The sequence below is a fragment of the Bison bison genome, unplaced genomic scaffold (genome assembly GCF_000754665.1).
Source record: "Bison bison bison isolate TAMUID 2011002044 unplaced genomic scaffold, Bison_UMD1.0 scf7180017864056, whole genome shotgun sequence".
Taxonomy (NCBI): Eukaryota; Metazoa; Chordata; class Mammalia; order Artiodactyla; family Bovidae; genus Bison; species Bison bison.
Genome location: NW_011494628.1, coordinates 1,133,782 through 1,155,278, shown reverse-complemented (window position 1 = coordinate 1,155,278; position 21,497 = coordinate 1,133,782).

Here is a 21,497-nt window from a genome sequence, read left to right as displayed (position 1 = left end):
CCAGCCCCCAACTCCCACCACCAGCCCTTCCCCACCTCCACCAGCCCCCCTACCTACAAAGTCAGATTCTTCCCAGGATTGGAGAGCCCCAGGTCTGTGATACAGGGAAGAGACCTAAAGGGTTTCTGCACCGGCCTCCAGGCCCCTGAAACAGGCTGCCCTCCTGGATTGCCATGAGAGTCTGAGCAGACTTTCCTTCCAGGTGCAGAAATGTGGGCTCCCTGGGCTGCAGGGCCCCCAGAGGCGTGCCCTCTGGATGCAGCAGTCCGCAGGTGGCACCTGCCTCCCCTCCCAACTCTGAAACCTTCTCGTATGTTGTTTTCACTCGATGTTCCTGGATAGGCTCCAAGAGAGAATCGAATCCTTCCAGAAATCCCTCGATAGTGCAGATTTCGGTTACCCTGGCAATGGCCGTGGTCCCCCTGGCTGCCTGTTTGGCATTGGCTCTGGCCCTATCTTGTCCGCCTCCCTGAACACACTGCTGTGACCATCTCTGAAGGAAACTGACAGAGAGGCCTGAGGATCGGGGCTGCTTTTAGTGGACGGAATTTCCTTCCTCTGACTGTCAAGTAAAACCAGGGCCTCTAGGCCACCCAGGTGGCTCTTGAGGCCTGTGTTCTCAAGGAGACTTTCGAAAGGATGCTGGGACGCTCTTCTTGTATGAGTCTTTCCTCTGTGCATGCTTTAAAGGCCAGGAGCCAAAGGCCAAACCCTGGCCCTGCCTCTCATTCTGGGTGGCCTTGGGTACATTACTCACCTTTTCTGAGCCAGAGACTTTCTTCTCTGTAAAAGAGAAATAAGAGGGCTTCTCTAGTGGTTCAGAGCTAAAGAATCTGCCGGCCAATGCAGGAGACACAGGTTCGATCCCTGATCTGGGATGATCCCACATGTGGACCTACTAAGCCAATGTGCCAGCAGGGAGTAGCTAGAGAGCAGCCCTACAGCAATGAAGACCCAGCACAGCCCCAAATAAAATAAATACATTTTTTTAAAAAGAGAAATAATAGTGATTACAAGAATGTTCCTGCAGCATTGAGATGATGCTGAATCATGTCTGTTCCTCCCCCTCCTTGCCTGTAGCATTCTCACCAGGCATCCACGCCAGGAACTTACGTTCTGGAATACTCAGTGAAATGGTACCAGGGAGCCATTCTAATTGCCTACGTTTGACATCCGATCTGTCACGCCTGATATTTATTCCTGAGTTTGAGGGGCGATAATTGTTGTTAGTTTTTTAAAGCAACAGTGGCCCCGTCTGTTGACAATGCCTCCCGTCAAGGCATCTGCTCCACCAGGCGAGGAGTGGTTGATGCCAAAGCTGTCTTGCTTCTTGGACTTTCTCCTGAGCCCCGCCGTGCTGGGGGGACTCTGTGCATAGTAAATATTTAAGCACATGTCTTGTGTAATGGTCACCAATCTGGATGCACATGGAGTCGTGGAGCCACACGCCGGCCCCTGCCTGAGTGTCCCCACTTCGAGAGACCCTTCCAGAAGTCTGTTGGCTATCAGCAGCAGCTGAGAGGTGGCAGAATTCTGTGGCCTGTTAATTGTCTTGGAAGCAAATCCTTGAGTTGGGAGAGAGAAAAAGGAACTGTAATTAAAGCTTCCCTTGGGCACAATTTTCCAATGATTGGCACATTTCTTGTGTGCCTGTTAAGCTCCAGGCATGCACTGAGCTGGGAACTTTACATATACAGATCTTCCTTGACTTGCAGTGGGGTTACGTCTGGGTAAACCCATTGTAAATTGAAAATATCTTAAGACGAAAATGCGTTTAGTACCCTAACCTCACAGTTTTAGCCCAGCCTACCTTCAACGTGCTCAGAACACTTACATCACCTTCAGGTGGGCAAAACACTAAATCTGTCTCATAACAAAGTGTTGAATATCTCATGCAATTGATCAAACATTGTACTGACAGTGAAAAGCAGAGGGACTGTCTGGGTCTGGAAAAGTTGTGAGTCTGTCAGTCAGTGGATCGAATGGCTGACGGGGAGCTGTGGTCGCTGCCACTGCTCAGCATCATGAGAGAGGCCCGCACCGCATATCACTAGCTCAGAAAAATTTTGAGCCACGCTCAATTTTCTACTGGTTTCTATGGAATGCATCCCGCTTTTGCACTACTGTAAAGACGAAAAGAGACTTGAAAGTCCCTTGGACTGCAAGGAGATCAAACCAGTCCATCCTAAGGAAATCAGTCCTGAATATTCATTGGAAGGACTGATGCTGAGGCTGAAACTCCAGTACTTTGGTCACCTGATGCAAAGAGCTGACTCCCTGGAAAAGACCCTGATGCTGGGAAAGATTGAAGGCAGGAGGAGAATGGGACGACAGAGGATGAGGTGGTTGGATGGCACCATCGACTCAATGGACATGAGTTTGAACAAACTCCGGGAGATAGTGAAGGACAGGGAAGCCTGGCGTGCTGCAGTCCATAGGGGCTGCAGAGTCAGATGTGACTGAGCTACTGAACTGAAAGAAGAAAAATCATTAAGTTGAAACATCGTAAGTTGGGGACCATCTGTATTGAATCTTTTCATCCTTACAAGAGATGAGGGAATGCGTATTATTGTCACCAAGAAATGAAGGCTCAGAGAGGTTAAATGATCTGCTGAGAGAAGGGGCTTGAAGATGAGGCCAAAGTCGGGAGCTCTACTGACGGAGAGAGGGAACCGGTGCAGCCCTTTTTAACCCTGCAGCCTCATCAGTAACTTACTCTCAGAGACTTAGAGAGAAGGCTCGTGTTGGTGGGGACGCCTCCATGTGTCTCCCAGGTCAGTGCTAAACCTCTGATGCCTCCTGGGTGCCCCTGGGCAAACACATTGTGTATTATCTCAGTGTATGCATTTATTAAGACTAAAAGGCTTGAAAGACATCAGGGACAAAAGCAAATAGGACAATGCGCAGTGTACAGAGCCGATGCAGTCAAACTGTCAGAGGTGGCACCCACTTCACCCTCATCTCCCCCACATCTTGCCCCCCATGCCCACTCCCTCCTGGGCATCTTCTTCTGCTCCTCACAGACCTCAGGGTTCACCAGCCACAGGAGACCCTTCCATCTCTGTTCCTGGCATCGCTCACAGCCACATCTACATCCACAGTTCCTTCTTACACGTCTTGGTACCTGGGCTCCCTGGACACCCCTGGTGAGGAGTACAGCCTGCAGTTCCCTCCTGGTTTATACTCCTTTCGTGTGGCATCATAATTGCATGTTTGTCCATTTGTCCTCCTCTGTGAACTGCAAGCTCGTCAGAGGATGGAACTTCTCATGTCCATCAGTGCTCCTCGCGTATGTCATCCAGGGCTTGGTGCATGAAAGACACCCTATAGATGCCAAACGGCAGATAAATGTATGCATGAAAGTGAAAACTGAGTGTTAGTCGCTTAGACTCTTTGTGACCCCATGGACTGTAGCCCGCCAGTCTCCTCTGCCCACGGGATCTTCTAGGCAAGAATACTGGAGTGGGCAGCCATTCCCTTCTCCAGGGGATCTTCCTAACCCCGGGAGCAAACCTGGGTCTCCAGCATTGCAGGCAGATTCTTTACCATCTGAGAACCAAGGAAGCCCAAATGCATGCATGCTGCTGCTGCTGCTCAGTCACGTCAGTCGTGTCCGACTCTGTGCGACCCCAGAGAGGGCAGCCCACCAGGCTCCCCTGTCCCTGGGATTCTCCAGGCAAGAACACTGGAGTGGGTTGCCATTTCCTTCTCCAATGCATGAAAGTGAAAAGTGAAAGTGAAGCCACTCAGTCATGTCCAACTCTTAGCAACCCCACCATGGACTGCAGCCTACCAGGCACCTCCGTCCATGGGATTTGGCCTGGAAAGAGAGACTGTGTATTTTCAATCCATATTATGTGACAGAAAGTGTCTGATCATTGCTTTCATTGCAATCTTAATGCGGTATTGACTCACTCAAAGATAGAATGACTTTGCTTCTTCAGATGGTAAATAAGGTTACACTGCCTCACAGAGATCGCCTAAGGAATAAGCAAGAACTAAGTGATAACCTAATGTTCACAAGATCATAATAAAATGAGAATAAAAAGACCCTAGGATTCTAGAATTCAAAGGTCATTTTGCAAGACTGGAAAACTAAATGTTAAAATCTTCAAACAGGCACTTTAATAGATGCTGGGACAATTCACTTTACTTTAAGGAATCACTTCCACTTCAAAGTGTTAATTGAATATCTCCCAAGTGCTTGATGCTATGAGCAACACTATTATAATCCCCTGCTTACAAAATGCTTTACACTTAGCACTCTTCCACAGAATTGCTTCTGTATTTCTCGGTTTCCTCATTGTGGTTGGCAGAGTAATGGCTCCCATAAGATGCCCCTTTCTTAATTCCTGGAAACTGTGACTAGGTGACCTCACAGGGGAAAGGGGACTTCGCAAATATGATTAAGGATTTTGAGATGGAGATAATCCTGATTTATCCAGATGAACCCAGCATCATCACCAGGATCCTTGTAAGAGGAAGGCTGGGGGTCCGGGTCAGTCCCAAGAGATGAGGTGAGGGAAGCCGGCAGTTGGAGGGACATAGCTGTGAGCCGAGGAACACAGGCAGCTTCTAGAAGCTGGATAAAGCAAGAGATGGATTCTCCTCAGATCACTCATGACTGCAGTCCTGCCGACACCTTGCCTTTAGACTTCTGACGTCTAGGACCACAAGGTAATGGATGTGTATTGTTACAAGCCACTGGGTTTGTGATGACTTATTATGATTTATGGAGAAGGCAATGGCACCCCACTCCAGTACTCTTGCCTGGAAAATCCCATGGACAGAGGAGCCTGGTGGGCTGCAGTCCATGGGGTCGCTAAGAGTTGGATACGACTGAGCGACTTCACTTTCACGCATTGGAGAAGGAAATGGCAACCCACTCCAGTGTTCTTGCCTGGAGAATCCCAGGGACGGGGGAGCCTGGTGGGCTGCCGTCTCTGGGGTCGCACAGAGTCGGACACGACTGAAGCGACTTAGCAGCAGCAGCAGCATTATGATTTAATCCAAGCATCTTTATGATGTAAGTAACAATGGTCCTTATCTCATGGACTGTGCTGTCAGATGAGACAGGTAACAAATATGAAGCCCTTTTGTTACTTGCTATTCAGTTCAGTTCAGTTCAGTCACTCAGTCATATCAGACTCTTTGCTATTATCATAGAATTATTATTTCATTGTTATTTATTTGGGAGATCTTATTCTGTGAGGTTGGAGAGGAAATGGCAACCCACTCCAGTATTCTTGCCTGGAGAATCCCACGAATAGAGGAGCTTGGAGAGCTACAGAGTTGCAAAGAGCTGGACACGACTGGGCAACTAAACCACCACCATCATCCTGCGAGGTAAGCAGATTCACCTCATATTCATGAAATGAGCTGTGTTACGTCTTTGCCGGATACCAGGCCCTGCAGCAACACTGGGGACCCAAGAGGAATCTGGGAGCTCTTGACAAACGGGGAGGCGGACAGCATAGCAAAGCCAGCCAGCACGGGTGACAAGACCAGTTAGGGGTGTGCCCAGGATGGGGGGGACCCAGAGGAAGGAGACTGGAGCTTACTGGGAGGTCTAATGATGTGAGTCTTGGGCTATAAACAGCAGACAGCAGAGGCCACCAGGCAGACCAGGGGAGGGTGCAGCAGGTCGGGGAGCCAGGGACACCCCATAGAGTGGGGAATGGGCCCAAGGTCCCACAGCAGAGACTGGATCCTAGACCTTCTGCCCCTTGCCCTTTCTCCTGCTTTGAGGACACTGCCCACAGGACATAGCTGCTGGTGACCCTCAAGGAGTACAGTCTTCAAAGGGCAACCAGATACATGCCCAGTCTAAACGAATCGCAGAAGTTCCTGTTTGAGAGAGTTTAAATGTAAATGGTGGAGGGGACTTTCCTGGTGGCCCAGTGTTTAAGATTCTGCACTTTCAATGCAGGGGGAGTGGGTTCAGCCCCTGGTCAGGGAACTAGGATTCCCATATGCCAAGCAGTGCAGCCAAAAAAAGAAAAAGTAAATGGTGGAGAAATTCTACCATTCCACCAGGTTCATGCAAAAGAAGGAAACTGGGGAAGAAGTCAAGACGGAAGGAATGTGAGTTGGCCATTATGGGTGTATAGGATGTAGACAGCTGGGGGTAGGGGTTAAGGAAGAACCTTCTCAGCCTGGAGGCTGGTCCTCCCAGAGGCTGGCAGCTGGGGGATTGTAGGAAGCAGCTCAGCAGAGCCCCAATGATTTCCGGGGATGGTGGGGATGGCAGGCTGGGTGCAGAGGTCCTGTAGGGCCTGAAAGCTACCTGAAGCCAAGGCTTCACACTGAGGGCATTTGGGTGGCCTGCTAAAGGGTTTTTGAGTAACAGGATGAGATCAGTGTGTTAGGATCACTTATGGGTCTGACTGTAAGACGGAGACTTGCCTTAATGGTACTTGCTCCATTGGACTGAATTAAGATTTGTAGGATGGACTTCAAGAATGGGGAAATCTGACATCTGATCTCAATCCTACATGCTAACTCCTTGCTGGAAAAGGAAGCTCATGATTGTCAACCTCCATACGGACCGCAAACCCTAGAATTCCCAAGAGGTCATAGAGTCATCTCAGGTTTATCTTTCTTGTTGTTGCCTTTCATCTTTCCTGGTAAATACTAAATGTTTCACTAAGTGCAAATTGAAATAACACTCGTGATACTGAGCACTGGCTATTTATAACCAAGTATAACTGAGTCTTGACCCAGTTATAAAACAGGAGCTTGAATATATTATTTCAATGTCGGATTCTGATGAGAAGAAGCAAAGTCTTGCCTGTCTTCTGAGCCTTCGCTTGGGATGACCCCTTCCCAAGCCCACCTCACGTGTTGGGAAGTGTGAATTGAATGGGTGCTCAGCTGCCGAAATATGCCCCAAATTGTGCACCAGAAATAATAGTGACATCTCCTAGATGTCGCCACCTGGGTGTGCAGGTTGTGTCCTGTTGCCCCTGAGCTCTGCCAAGCGACCCCACTTACCCTCCACTTCCTTGAGTCAGTCTGCCTTGGAAATCCGGCCCCCTTCACGGAGGTAACAGCTGACACAGCAATGCGAAACCACAACAGAGACAAATAAAGACCTCATACTCTGGTCAAAGAATCACAGAAACCTCTAGCTTAACAACATCCCATGTGGGTGAAATCAGAGGAGGAGAGTTATCAGTGGCCCTTCCGAAGCTGACAGATGCCTCCCCTAAATGACTGTGACTTCTGCACCCACGGCAAAGGCTAAGTGATGGAGTTGGTGGTCATTGTACGGACCAGTGGCTCAGACTTAGCCACAGGCAATCCTGCTCGTGGAGAAAAAGGCCTTGCAGGATAGGAGTGGGAGCAGGGGGAACGTTCCTTTAGGGACTGCACGATTGTACCCGTGTACTCTGCATTCCTCTGCTGTTACAGCAGAGCCTGTGCTGCTGTCTGCAATTGTTTTAGATGCTCTGGCACCATGGATCCCTAATTGACCCCAGATTCCTGAGCGCCAGGAGCGGCCCTGACTTGTGGCCGGCTGGCTGGCTGCGCATGTGTCCATTGGCTCAAAGGCCGCCCTCCGAGCGTGAGTCAGCCCAGCCCAGGGACCACACAACCTCCTTGTAGCTCCAACACGCATCTCCTCTTTAGTGAAGCCGTTTAACACGCGGGCCTTCATTTTCTGGCTCTCTGACCGATAGAAATTCTCTTGGCGCTTCATTATGGGATAGCTGGCTGTTACCACTGGGCTGGCTGTAACCTAGAGAAGTGTTCACTGCACTCAGACAGACTCTTTCTTTCATGCCAGGGTGCACACTGACCCCCAGCCAGTGAGCTTTCAGAGCCTCCCATGGGTGAGTGGATGCCTGGCTGGGATCTATAGCTCATTTGCCTCCCCATCCCTGGTGACAGGTGGTCCCCATGTCACCTGGTACACAGAGCAGAGTGCTTACTGGAGAGAACCCACCCGGCACACGAAGAGCAGACTGTACCCGCCTCTGCTGCCTTCTGGGGCTTCAGGGAGTCACGTCTGTGTGGACCGCAAGCAGTGATGTGGTCAGAGGCACCCTGGCAGGCTGAAGCGGGCTACATTCAATCCCTGCCCTGAAACAACAGAGCCTTGAGGCCGGTGGTTTATTGGGTGTTTTCAGCAAAGACGCAGAGTCCTGCGCTCCCTGGGGAATCCACATGGTGCACATTCATCTGGCCACATCTGCATGTTTAAGATTGGAGGCAGATCCAAACTGGAGAGGTGGTGAGGGGAGAAGGGGGCCCCATGCCCCTCCCAGCATCCTGCCAGCCTGTGTCTGAAATCAAAGCCGGACCGTCAGGTTTAGACCGGAGGAGGAGTGGTGCTGAGCCTCAGAGAAGCATTAAACACCCAGAGGGGGACGGCTCCTCAATTATAGACAGAAGTGTGCTCTCCTCTTAAACCACGGGCCTGGAATGTGCCCTCTGACAATGATTACAGGCCGACTCAGCACTCCAGCGATGGGAACCAGGCCACTCTCTGCTCTTGCGTCCAGGCTGCCAGGCAGCTGTGGCCTGATGAGATCCAGGAGGCCTGCCGAATGGAGGAGAGCACTTGGGGGAGAGGAGCTTCCAGGCACTGTCCTTGAGGGGCTCCCTGCTGGCCTGGGGGCTCGACACCTCCACTGCTTGACCCCAGGGCTCTGCCGGTGGGCACCAGAGGCAGCTGCGCCCACCCACAGACACCTGGCTCGGGGCACAGGCCCAGTGTAGTACTGAGGTTGGGACTTTCCCCAGGACCACCTCCCCAGCTCGAACCCGACCTTCTGAATCTCTCATCACACACTAACTGTGTCTGCAAGATCTTCAGATAGAGTTTGCTCCATCTGCACTTGGCAGAGATGTCTTTATTCCATACATAATGAAGTCCCAAGATAACACGCCTCCCATAATGGAACATCAGATGGCTATAGAGAGAGGGGTGATTGATTTCTTGCCCTTGGCACCAAGCTCACCTGCTCATTCCACATACCCCATTATAACACAAGCCCGCATTTTATGAGACTGAGTTTGGGGGGCCCTGCTTGAGAATTTACTACATTTATTAAGAACCCAAAGTGTGCAGAGAAAAATGCAAAGCACACAAATCCACCTTCACCTGCTACCTGGGACGCTCTGGTGAGATGCTACCGTCAAGGACAAAGAACTCAAGCTTGAAACGCCTGTGGTCACTGTCCAATCAGTGGCCACTCCAGGCGGAGGCCCAGCAGGTGAAGAGTTTGCAAGTGGCCCTAGGGATGACATTTAACCATCAGGGCCACCCAGGTGAAGGGTGGAAAGATGACCCAGTGGAGAAGCCGAGCAGAACACTATTCCAGTCTCTGGAGGACAGAAGATCCGGACCTGGCCTTGTTAATAAGCTGTCTCTTCACACAGCCTCCTTGCAATGGCTTCTCTTGTTGCGGAGCACAGACTCTAGGGCACTCAGGCTTCCCAGGGTGCTCCAGCTTCAGTAATTGCAGCACGTGGGCTTTAGTAGTTGCGGCGTGGGCTTCAGCAGTTGCAGTTCCTGGGCTCTGGAACACAGGCTCAATAACTGTGGTGCACGGGCTTAGTTGCTCCACAGCATGTGGGATCTTCCCAACCCAGGGATCAAACCTGTGTTCCCTGCATTGGCAAGCTGATTCTTTACCACTGAGCTACCAGGGAAGCCCTGAAGGTGCTGTTTAGACCAAACCTTCCTCTTTCCTCCTGAAACCTATTCATCCTCTTGCCTCTCGTCTTCCCAGAGTCTTCCCACCCACTCCTTCCTGCCTGGGTCACATGGGCGCTGCTCCTCTGCGTGGAGGTTTGTCTAACAACCCCTCCAGGCCGGGAGCCCCGCCAAAAGGGCCAGTGACCATCTTCTTCTCAGTTCTGAGCACCCACAACAGTGTCTGGCATACAGATGCTCAGTAAATGTTTCTTTCAATGAGACAGAAACAGAGCTATTCAGGGCCTGCTGGTAATGGAAACAGCCTGGCTTGAAAGGCGCCCTGCTCCACATTGTGGCCACAGGCGGCTCCGGGCTTACTCAGCTTCTAGCCAGGGCCACAGTTCCTGGCTGTTGTGAAGGCCACCCCACAGTTGCCATGGTAACCAGCCACTCACAAAGCTTTGGTGGTTGGCGGGGGTTGGGGGGACTCTGTACTCCACCCCCACTCCCTGCTGCTGAGCCTCCTGAGATGCTGCTATGGGAACTGCCCAGGTGCCAGGGCCTCCCTGCAGCCCACCCCTTAGGCCAAAAGATGGGGGCTGGGCTTTGGTGGGCATCTAACCACCCCACCTACAGCTGCTTCTATAGAGAAAGGCACTCAACGTTCCCAAGACACCAGCCAGTCAATGCACTGCTGGAGTTAGATGAAGGGTCTTCAGTCTCAGCAGCAGGTTGAAAAGGGCAGAACCAAGAAGCAGGCAGGATGGGGAAACAGAACAGGGCTCAGTTCTCCTTCACCCACAGAGTGGCTTTGGCAGGGTGTAGGGAGGTCTGACATCAGGGAAGGGATACCAGGGACTGTTGTCAGACCTGCAGACAGTGGGTCCCAGCAGAGATTTTGTCAACCAACTTTGAGGAACATCAGTGGAGTATTTCATAGATGAGGAAGCCAAGGTTTAGAGAAGTTAACCAAATCCATGTTCCAATCATCTTCCTGGGCACACACTGCCTGGCGTCCCCTGCAACTAGGCATGGCCATGCGGCTAGTAGCTAAGGGATCTGAGTAGAAGTGATGTGAGCCTCTTCCAAAGTGGGTCTTCAAAGTCTCCCATGCATGCCACCATGCTCTCCGAGCTGGCTGGAATGATGATGACTCTGGGCAAGCTTAGAAGTGACCACTGACCTGATAAAGAGGGAAGAACTCTGCCAAGCCAAGCCCCTGAATAACTGTGCTGAGTTGGGTTGCCCGTCAACCTCTGCCCCTGCCCAAGAGTATTACCTGAACAAGAAGCAAGCTTCTCGTGTGACTACACATGTTGAGGTCTGTTTGATACAAGTAGCCTTCCCTGACTGATACAATGGGATAGGGCGCTTTCAGGGTCTCTGTACTCCATTTCACAGGACTAGTGCCAGGGCAACTGGTAGCATCTGAGGTATGCAGACTCACCTGCAAAGGTCCAGAGATGCTGGGATCAGAGCTGCTCTGTTCTTCACAACAGCTGCATCCGAGAAGTTAGCTCCAAGACAGACCATTCATTGTTCACCTAATGTGTCCCCAGAGACATTACGGCTTTGCTGCATGACGCCTGGTACTTAGAAGATGTTCTGTAAATACTTATTGAATGGTTGGATGGATGGATGGATGGATGGATAAATGGATGGATAGATGGATAGATTAATGAATGGATGGATGGATATATAGATGGATGGATGGACAGATGAATGGATGGATGGGTAGATGGATAAACAGATGAATGGATAGATAGATGGGTGGATGGATAGATATATAATGGCTTCTATTACAGGGCAGAAAAGGAAGGAATGTCCTAAATATAGACATGGGAGTCTGAGACACAAGAAAGATGGTAAAGAGAGAGAGTTGCTCACTCCAGTGACAACAGCCTCTTGCTGTATGTTGGCAAGACCAGCTGGGTAGAGAAGAGCAGGTGAGCAGAGATGGACAGGCTCAAGGAGGCAGCAGATATGTGGCATGAGTGTCTGCGGCTGCCGGGAATGCTTCCCACCCAGTTGCAAGCACGGCTCAAGATGCCACTTAATCAAATAAGAGCACAGACTGGGTGCCCAGTTCAATTTTAATTTCAAATAAATGACTATTATCTGCCCTTGTGATGTTGGGGACACACTTATACTAAAATACTATTCACTTTTTAAAATCTTAAATTCAAATTGAACTTTTGTATTTGACCTGACAACCCTCATCCTGGCTGCCCAATAAGCGATGTCATAGGGACAAACGGGGGAGACCTCTGACGTGAGCTGATCAAAGACCACTGCTTCGGAGATCAGCAGAGGTTCACTTTGTCTCAAGAGCCAGAAAGCAGAAGACGTCTAGAAACTCCACTGGACCTCTTCCCTGAATTTCGGAAAGTATTCTAAGTACACAAAATGGCTGGTCTATAAATAGTGGTGTAAATTAGAACAGAAAAAAAAAAAAAAAAAAAACCTCATATGAAAGTGAAAGTCACTCAGTCATGTCTGACTCTTTGTGACCCCATGGACTGTAGTGTGGCAGGCTCCTCTGTCCATGGAATTTTCCAGACAAGAATACTGGAGTGGGTAGCCGTTGCTTTCTCCAAGGGATCATCCCAACCCAGGGATCAAACCCAGGTCTCCTGCATTTCAGGTGAATTCTTTACCATTTAGCCATCAGGGAAGCCTGTACAAACCAAATCAAAACAAAACTAAAAAATCCCTTTGGCCTTTGGTCTACTAGGGGGAAATCCCATGGACAGAGGAGCCTGGCAGGCTACCATCCATGGGCTCGCAAGAGTAGGGCATGACTTAGCGACCAAACCACCACCACTACTAGATCCAGAAAAGAAATCCTTCCAACCCAGTTACTGTTTATTAAATGTGAAACGTACACTGTTATTCAGAATAGAATTTATAAAATGGGGAGAACAAGCAGCCTTTCTGCTTATAACCTTTGGAAGAAGTCTCTGTGTATTTTTTTCACGATTCTTACACGTTTTCTACATGTAGTTGTCACTGTCAAGTTTTTGATATTTATTTAATAAACAAATCCATTGTCAGCACAGAATTCTTGGTCAGCAATTGTAAAGATGCTTTTTTCTCCCTTTAGATTCAACACTATTTTAGTTTATTTTCTTATTAGTCCTGGGAGCCATGGGAGAAGGTTCTAGAAGTAAAGGGAGTCTAGCTTCACTCTTTTTCCCGATGCCGATCACATTATAATTTTACTTGGAAATCTTCTTAGGGGTGGGAGGTGGGAGGGAGGTTCAAGAGGGAGGGGACATATGGATACCTGTGGCTGATTCATGGCAGATATATGGCAGAAACCAACACAATATTGTAAAGCAATTATCCTCCAATTAAAAGGAAATAAATTTCAAAAAATTTTCTTGGGGAGAAAAAAGGCAAGAGGCCGGAAGGGCTAAGTCCGGCTCCCTTGGGGTCGAGAGGACAAGTCAGGTACCTGTGCCACAGCCTCACTGGGCACTGACGCCTCCTGTCCATGACAGGACTGAGAGCCTCTGAGCGTCTCACAGATAGGACCTCCGCCCTCATTGTGCCCACCACTCACGTGCTTTCCTTGTCATGGTGCCCCGTGGGAGCCCCGATTTTCACGTGTGCCCCTCTGCAGTCTGTTCCCCACCCAGCAGCCAGAGGAGCCTTTGGAAAATGCCATCTCCTTGCTATAAACCTTCCAGTAAGTCCCCAGCCCTTGAACAAAATAGCCAATCCCTCTACTGTGGTCTCTGGTGCCCCCTGACTCCATCTCTCTGACTTTATTCCCTCCCAGTCTCCCCATCACCCTCTTTCCACCCACCCCACTGACCCTGGCCTTCTTTCTGCTCCTCAAACACATGAAGCTCCACCCCTGCTTAGGGCTCTCCATGAGCTGGCTACTGTCCTTGGAAAATCCTGACACCCCAGTGTTTGCCTGGCTCCTACCTTGCTGTCATGCAGAAAACAGCACAAAAACTGCCTTTTGAAGTTACTTGTCCAGATCATGAAACCTAAAGCAACTCTCTCTCTTCATCCCTCACCATGTTATCACCCTGGTTGTTTTGTTTTGTTTTTTTTTTCTTTCCAAACTTTAAACTTTTTACTTTGTATTGGAGTATAGCCAATTAACAATGTTGTGGTCATTTCGGGTGAGACGCAAAGGGGCTCAGCCATACATATACAGGTAGCCATTCTCTGAGAAGGCAATGGCAACCCACTCCAGTACTCTTGCCTGGAAAATCCCATGGTTGGAGGGGCCTGGTGGGCTGCAGTCCATGGGGTCGCTAGGAGTCGGACACGACTGAGCGACTTCACTTTCACTTTTCACTTTTCTGCACTGGAGAAGGCAATGGCAACCCACTCCAATGTTCTTGCCTGGAGAATCCCATGGACGGGGGAGCCTAGTGGGCTGCCGTCTATGGGGTCACACAGAGTCGGACACGACTGAAGTGACTTAGCAGCAGCAGCAGCAGCCATTCTCCCCCATCACCCTGTTTTATTTTTATCATAGCACTTAATACCATCTGATCTTTTTTTGTTTATTTGCTTGTTGGCTATATCCTCAAAACAGGATCCAAACTCCAAGAAGACAGGGACCCTGTTTGTCCTATTTGACTCATTTCCCCAGCACCTGGAACATCATGGCACATGGCAGGCTGTCAATACCTGTAGCCTGACTGAATGAAGGTTTTGCAGAAAGTTTTGGAAGCTCGTCTTATTACCAGGCACCAAAGCCTCATATACACAGACTTGGAACAAGTATTTATCCAGGGCTCACTACCTGGCTAAGCACTTTACATGTGTGATTCAGTCCCTTAATCCTCACATCAGCCCTGGGAATTCTGTCATGTCATCATCCCATGTCAAAGGTTAGGGCCTGGGGCACAGATAGAAGATGTCCTTGCCCATGAGCACACACGGGGTCAGAGGATGACTGGATAGATCCTGGCAATCCACCTCCACACTCACTAAGCTGTGCTGATGACTCCAAATAAACCCAAATCCTGGGACACAAAAACCCAGGTGGCACTAGAGGTAAAGAACGTGCCTGCCAACGGAGGCGATGTAAGAGACCCAAGTTCGATCCCTGGGTTGGGAAGATCACCTGGAGAAGGAAATGGCAACCTGCTCCAGCATTCTTGCCTAAGGAATTCTGCGGACAGAGGAGGCTGGCGGGCTACAGTCCATGGGGTCGCAGAGTCGGACACGGCTGAGCACGCACATGGTATGGGGGGACACAAAGGGACCCGGTTTCTGGAAGGTATTCCCCGTGAGGGTTTCGGTTGTCTGTGTTCTTTCTTTGATTCCGTTTGTTGAGTTCTCGTCATATTTCAGAGTCAAGAGGAAACAGAACCAGGGATTGACTTGGCAAGACTTAGGAGCGAGCCAAAGACAGAAGGTGGAGGGGGATCTGGGGTAGAACCACTGTCTCCAGTGCTCACCCACCCAGAGGGGGATCTGGGATAGAACCACTGTCTCCAGTGTTCACCCACCCATCCATGGCCACTCACCCAACACCGAACACCTCCAGGCACCATTCTGGGCACATCTGTCTATGAAGAGGCGGCGAGAAAAGCAGAGGCACAGAGAAAGGGAGGGGTAGGAGCTGAGGATAGAACAGAAGCTCCACAGGCTCCAGAGGGAGCCCAAGAGCAGGGTTTCAGCCTGTGGGATGGCAAGTGGTGAGGTCTTGAGGCAGGAACGTGCCTGGTGTGTCTAGAAGACCAGCAGGACTGGGTCTGAGACAGGGCAGCAGGGGGCAGGGCCGGGGTCAGGGAAGAGAGAGGACTTGCAGGTGCCATGAGGTGCTGGGATTTCACTCTGAGTCAACATGAAGCCATGGTTTGACTGACAGTTTCCGAGAGTCACTCTGGCTACTCAGGGACTGCAGGGGATGAGCATGCAAGGGGAAGACGGGCCAGGGCGGTGGTTCTGCCCCGCTAGTGGACACCCCACAGCATCTGGACACAGGTTTAGGTCATCAAGTTGGGGAGGAGGGGACTGGACAGCTGGCAGCTGGGTGAGGATCGGTCAGGGACACTGCCAACCCTCCTGCACTGCACACAGAGCCCCCCAACAGAGTTATCCAGCTCCAAACGTCAGTCGTGCCAAGGTTGAGAAATCCAGAGTTAAGGGATTACTGCAAACATCCAGGGAAGAGATTTACTCATTCAGTAGTGGCTGAGCACCTACTATGTCCGGGCAGTGTTTCAGGAACTGAAGATACAGAGACGAACAAAACAGACCAGGTCTGTGCCGTCAGGAGTCTACAGTGTGACAGTGGAAGCTCCGAACAGAGTGGAGGTGGCAGAGGGGACAACGTGGCCCAGTTTTTCTCTCTTTTGAAGGTAAAAACCAACAGGATTTTCTAAGGAGCGGATGTGCAGAATAAGAGAAAGAGGAGTGGAAGGTAATCCCAAGGCTTCGTCCTGAGAATTAAGTACCGAGTTGCCATTTACTGAGGTGAGGACCATGGGAGTGGGGTGGGGTGAGGGGAGGTGATTTGAGGGTTGGGGACATCAGGAGTTTTGTTATGGATGTGCTAAGTGGAGATGGGGGAAATTGGAGATTTAAACCGGGTTTTCCTTTTTTTTAAAGAAAGGGTCTTTTTTGGTAGGAAAAATTTTTTTTTTTTTTAGTAATTGACTAATGTAAATAAGCACACCAAGGAATTCTGCGTAGATGTAAGAGTACATCCAGTAGATTCTCCCCCCAGGCTGAGCTCTGCTTCTTGAGAGTAGCTAACCTCCAACCCTGCAGAGGCTGGGGAGGGGCAGGATGAAGCAAGAAGAAAGTCAAATGAAGAAAGTGTTCCGAGAGACGAGCATGATCAAACCACGTCAGGGTAATACTCCCACGCCAGGAAGAAAAACTAAAAACCACCCCTTCCCCATTTCACAATGTTAGAAATTGATCTGGTACAGTCTCCCTCAATTCGGTCCACTCATCACTTCCTTATCTATTGCAGTCTCTCCACTCATTCTGATAGATAATTAAATTGGATTTTTGTACAAGATGCAAAAATGATTCATACATGCTTCCCGTCCTCATGAAGCTTTCCATCTGCTAAGGAAAATACAACATGCACAAAATCTCCTGCCACATCAAAGGAAGGAATTAATCTATCAGTACTCAGTGGGTGTCTGCTGTATTCACAGCTTGTGGCTGAAATAACACATGAGAAAGGCGAGATAAAGGCTTCTGTCTCATGGAATTTACAATCTAGTTGTGGAGCTTGGATATAAACAGAAATGAAATACTTAGAGGAGACATAGTGGGGAATGGAAATGCTCTAAGTGTGGGAAGAAGGAGGAAGCCATTCATTTTGAAAGGCCATCTTACTGTCTTTCAGCCTGAAATGTTTCCCTTTTTGCTGGGGTTCACATATGTGTAGGGACCGAGGGTCGCAAGGAAGTTGGGGATCAAGAGGATGTGCATGAAGCAGCATCAACCTGAGCAAGTGACCCTGATGCCTACTGGCCACGGGCTGACTGTAGGAGGAAATTTTCCCAGGAGCTCAGACTCAGGACCAGCATTCCCTAGGGCTGGTGGTGGCAGGGGAATTAGCGCCAACATGGAGCCCAGATATCTCCATGTCTCTTCCCATTTATTACCTCCCAGCTGTTATTTCCCCAGAAGTAACCAGATAAAAGCAGTTTTGCATTTGAAATGTGGAGGCTTTGGAAAAATCGATTTCCACACCAATTTCTCTCTCAGGTCTGATCTACTAACCCGAAATAGTTTTCAATTCTGCATACCCAGTATTAGAGTAGGAAATTCATGAATTTCTGCATTAATATAACCAAATCCTCATATTATAAGGAGCAAACCTCCAGTATTCACAGGAATTCTTGGTATAAGGGGTCGATGAGCCTCAAAGGACAGTCAGGCATTTACTTTGTTTTAGCCTCTTTTCTAGAGTATAAGCCAGGTGGTAAGGTGGATTGCTGGGCAATATGCTTCAAGTCTTTGCAAAATTTTTACACCTTTTTCTATACAAAAATCTTAGGCAATTTTTAAGATAAATGTGTGTAACTTGAGAAGAGATCAAAGAAACCATATATTTTCTTTTTGTACTAATTCCTGAAATACTGTTTCAGGAAGACTCAAGAGACCTCAGAAGGAAGATAGAAGGATAAAGTACTTTTTCAAAAAGTTTACTTCTTCTATTTCTACTTGTCTTCTTTTTCAAGTCAGTTTGATTTTTAGTGACAGTGCATGCTTAGTAGCTCAGTCGCGTCTGACACTTTCTGACCCCATGGACTATAGCCCACCAGGCTCCTCTGTTCATGGGGTTCTCCAGGCAAGAATACTAGAGTGAGTTGCCATTTCCTTCTCCAGGGGATCTTCCTGACTGTAGGATCAAATCCAGGTCTCTTGCATTGCAGGTGAATTCTTTGTCGTCTGAGCCACCAGGGAAGCCCTTAGTGACAGTAAGATATCTCAATTATCTGTTCTGTCAATACCTCACCAAAGGAAGGCAAACATAATCATTTTGCTTTGGTATAAATAAATATGGGAATAGGTTATTTTTTTCAAACAGGCAGGAACCATATAAAGTTAGAAATCCCTATCAGGTCTGGAAGGATTGCAAGGTCATTATCAGGAAAATTCCTTCAAGCCCATTTCCTTAACAAACAGTAAGAAAAAGACCTGGGTTTTTGTTTTTCACCTGTGAGGGGCCATCCCATTCTTTGAGTAAGGTCCTACACTGGGAAATACAAAGAATCAATTGACTTCTTATGAATGTGATTTTTCTTACCTGACATATTTTCCATAAATTAGGACAACGATGCTGGGTTTTTAGACTAAAAGACCCAGCTCAATATGTCTGTCTGCGGAAGAGGAAATGAAGCATCGGCTTCGAGCCTCCATTAGGAAGATGACTTACAATGGGCAGCTGGATCCTGGCTGAACCGATTCAGACCCTGTGGTGAAAGCCTTGAAGACCCTCTTCAAAGTCATAGACCGTTACCGAGCCCCTGCCAACCCCCATCAGGGTGTGTGCTCAGTCATGTCTAACTCTCTTTGACCCTATGGACTGTATCCCGCCAGGCTCCTCTGTCCAAGGGCTTCTCCAGGCAAGAATACTGGGGTGGGTTGCCATGCCCTCCTCGAGGGGATCTTTCTGTCCAAGGGATCAAAGCTGTGTCTCCTGCATCTCCTGCATTGGTAGGTAGATTCTTAACCCCTGAGCCACCTGGGAAGCCATACCAGAAACAACATGAACAACACAGATGTCCACAGATGCACATTTTGAGCATAATTTCAGGGTTTTCAAACTTTCCCACCCTGGAGATCCAGACCATGAAAACACATATATCAGTTCTGAGATCAGGATCACATCTCTCTAAGATTCATCTCCGTTGTGAAGTGGTGTGGGTTAATGACACCTCACTCATCTATTGATTTTGAAGATTACATGAACAGATGTATCTGAACCTCTCTGGGCTTCCTCATTGGCTCAGTGGTAAAGAACCCCCCTGCCAATGCGGGAGACAGACAAGGGTCTAATCCCTGGGACAGGAAGATCCCCTGGAGGAGCACATGGCAATCCACTCCAGTATTCTTGTCTGGAGAATCCCACGAACAGAGGAGCCTGGCGGGCTACAGTCCATGGGGTCACAAAAGAGTCAAACACGACTTAGCGACTAAACAACAACGATATGAAGCTCTCAGTGCAATGCCTTGCCCATAACAAAAGCTGGTCATCGTTATCTGTTAGTTTCTCACCTGGGCTATGAGTTTAAGATTCCCTGGTCAAAAAAAATAATACAGGTACTTTATAGTTTATCTCTATCAATTTTTAAAAACCTAAATGGTAGGTTTTACAGAGTAGCAGTTAAGAGCATGAGTTTGTTTTTCAGCATCCATAAGTTACTTGAAAAGAGCTTGACACTGAGAATGGAAACATGAGTTTGGATGAGTTGAAGCCTTAACTCTCAGAGTGTTAAGTTGCTCTAATAGAAAATTCAGCCTCAGGGGGTGGTCAGCTGGAAACATATCAGAAAGCTGTCGGCTGTTCACATCTCCAGCATCACCTGAGGCTTTGTGAATTAAGATAGTGAATGTCAGAAATGAGTTTTTAATTGGCAAAAATGAGAGACTTGTTAGTTTACATGATGAATGTCAGAAATAGACTCGATGGTAGAATTAAAGGTATTCCAGTTTGGAAGGCTGGGTAAAAACCTGTATAGGTGCTCCCAATCCACGCTATAGTGTCCAGTACAGCCAGGGGTCATGTCCATAGGGATGGCCCTGAGGCCAAAGACGGTCCTGTGAGCTGCCACTGGTTAAAATTTCTGCTTGCCTAATGCCAACTCAACGGACAGGAGCTTGAGCAAACTCCGGGAGATAGTGGAGGTCAGGGAAGCACTATACTTCAAGTGCTTTCAAATGCTTCCAACAGAACTTTAATAAAAGTCTGTACTTATGTCCAGATTTGGCCTGATAATTGTTTTCTTAATAACATGATAATGGGGTCTGAGGATATAGCTAACTCTCACCCACCTTAAATATCTCAGTGACATCATAAACACAAATTACTGGAGTGGTGCTCAGCCCTGTTGGATAAATTCAATTAACAATAGTTGGGTTTTTTTTTTTTTTTACCCCCACTGTGAGACCTGTGGGATCTTAGTTCCCCAACAAAGTTGAATCCAGGGGCCTGGTAGTGAAAGTGCAAAGTCCTAACCACTGGACCACCAGGGAATTCCCCATAATAGCTTTAAGATAAGATAGACAAATTTGACTCCCAGATGTGCTCCTCTCTAGTCATTTATCCTTGGGCAGATGTCCTCACCTGTGGGTCATTAAAGGATTGAATAAGATCAGGCCTGCAGAGCACATGCACAGCCCCTGGCTCACAGTGAGAGAGTGATAAAGACGTCGTCAAGGTGATGATCAGGTAGTTAGGGATTCTCATTTCTCCTTATTATAAGTAGCTTTCCAGTGTCTTTTGATGCTTATTTCTCATGACAATTTTACACACAACCATAAGTTGAAACTGCCCCCTCTTGGGCTTTTGTGACCCATTATACTCCAGGCTTCCCTGCTGGCTCAGACGGTAAAGAATCCGCCTGCAATACGAAAGACCTGGATTTGATCCCTGGGTCGGGAAGATCCCCGGGAGAAGGGAATGGCTACCCACTCCAGTGTTCTTGCCTGAAGAATCTCATGGACAGAGGAGCCTGGTGGGCTACAGTTCATAGGGTTGCAAAGAGTCAGACACGACTGAGCGAGTAACACCTATACTTTGCTCTGATGCTTCTTCTACCCCTTCAAGTCTTTAAGATTCCCACTGGGATGAACATCCCTTGAGGGCAGGGGTCTTGTCTCTTAGTCACTGCTGATGCCCAGCACCTAGACTCAGACCTGGAATGTGGTGGGCAATGACAGGGACCTAATTGAACTGTGTGTCTTCTTTCATCCAAGCTCAAAACCAGGAGCTCTTTATTCTCCCTCTCCATTCCCTGCTCTCATTTCACCATCCATGGATTCCATTTTTTTATTCATAATGTTACATCTTCCAGCCCCTCAGCTATCATCTTAGTCCAGGTGCCATCTCACCTTTAGACCATTGACACCCTTGTGTGTGTGTGTGTGCTCAGTTTTGTCTGACTCCGTATGACCCTATGGACTGCAGCCCACCAGGCTCCTCTGCCCATGGGATTCTCCAGGCAAGAATACTGGAGTGGGTTGCCATGCCCTCTTCCAGGGGATCTTCCCAACCCAGGGATTGAACCTGAGTCTCTTACGTCTACCTTCCCTGGAAGGCAGGTTCTTTTACCACTAGCACCACCTGGGAAGCCCATTAACATCTTTAAGCTAAGCTAAGCTAAGTCACTTCAGTCGTGTTTGA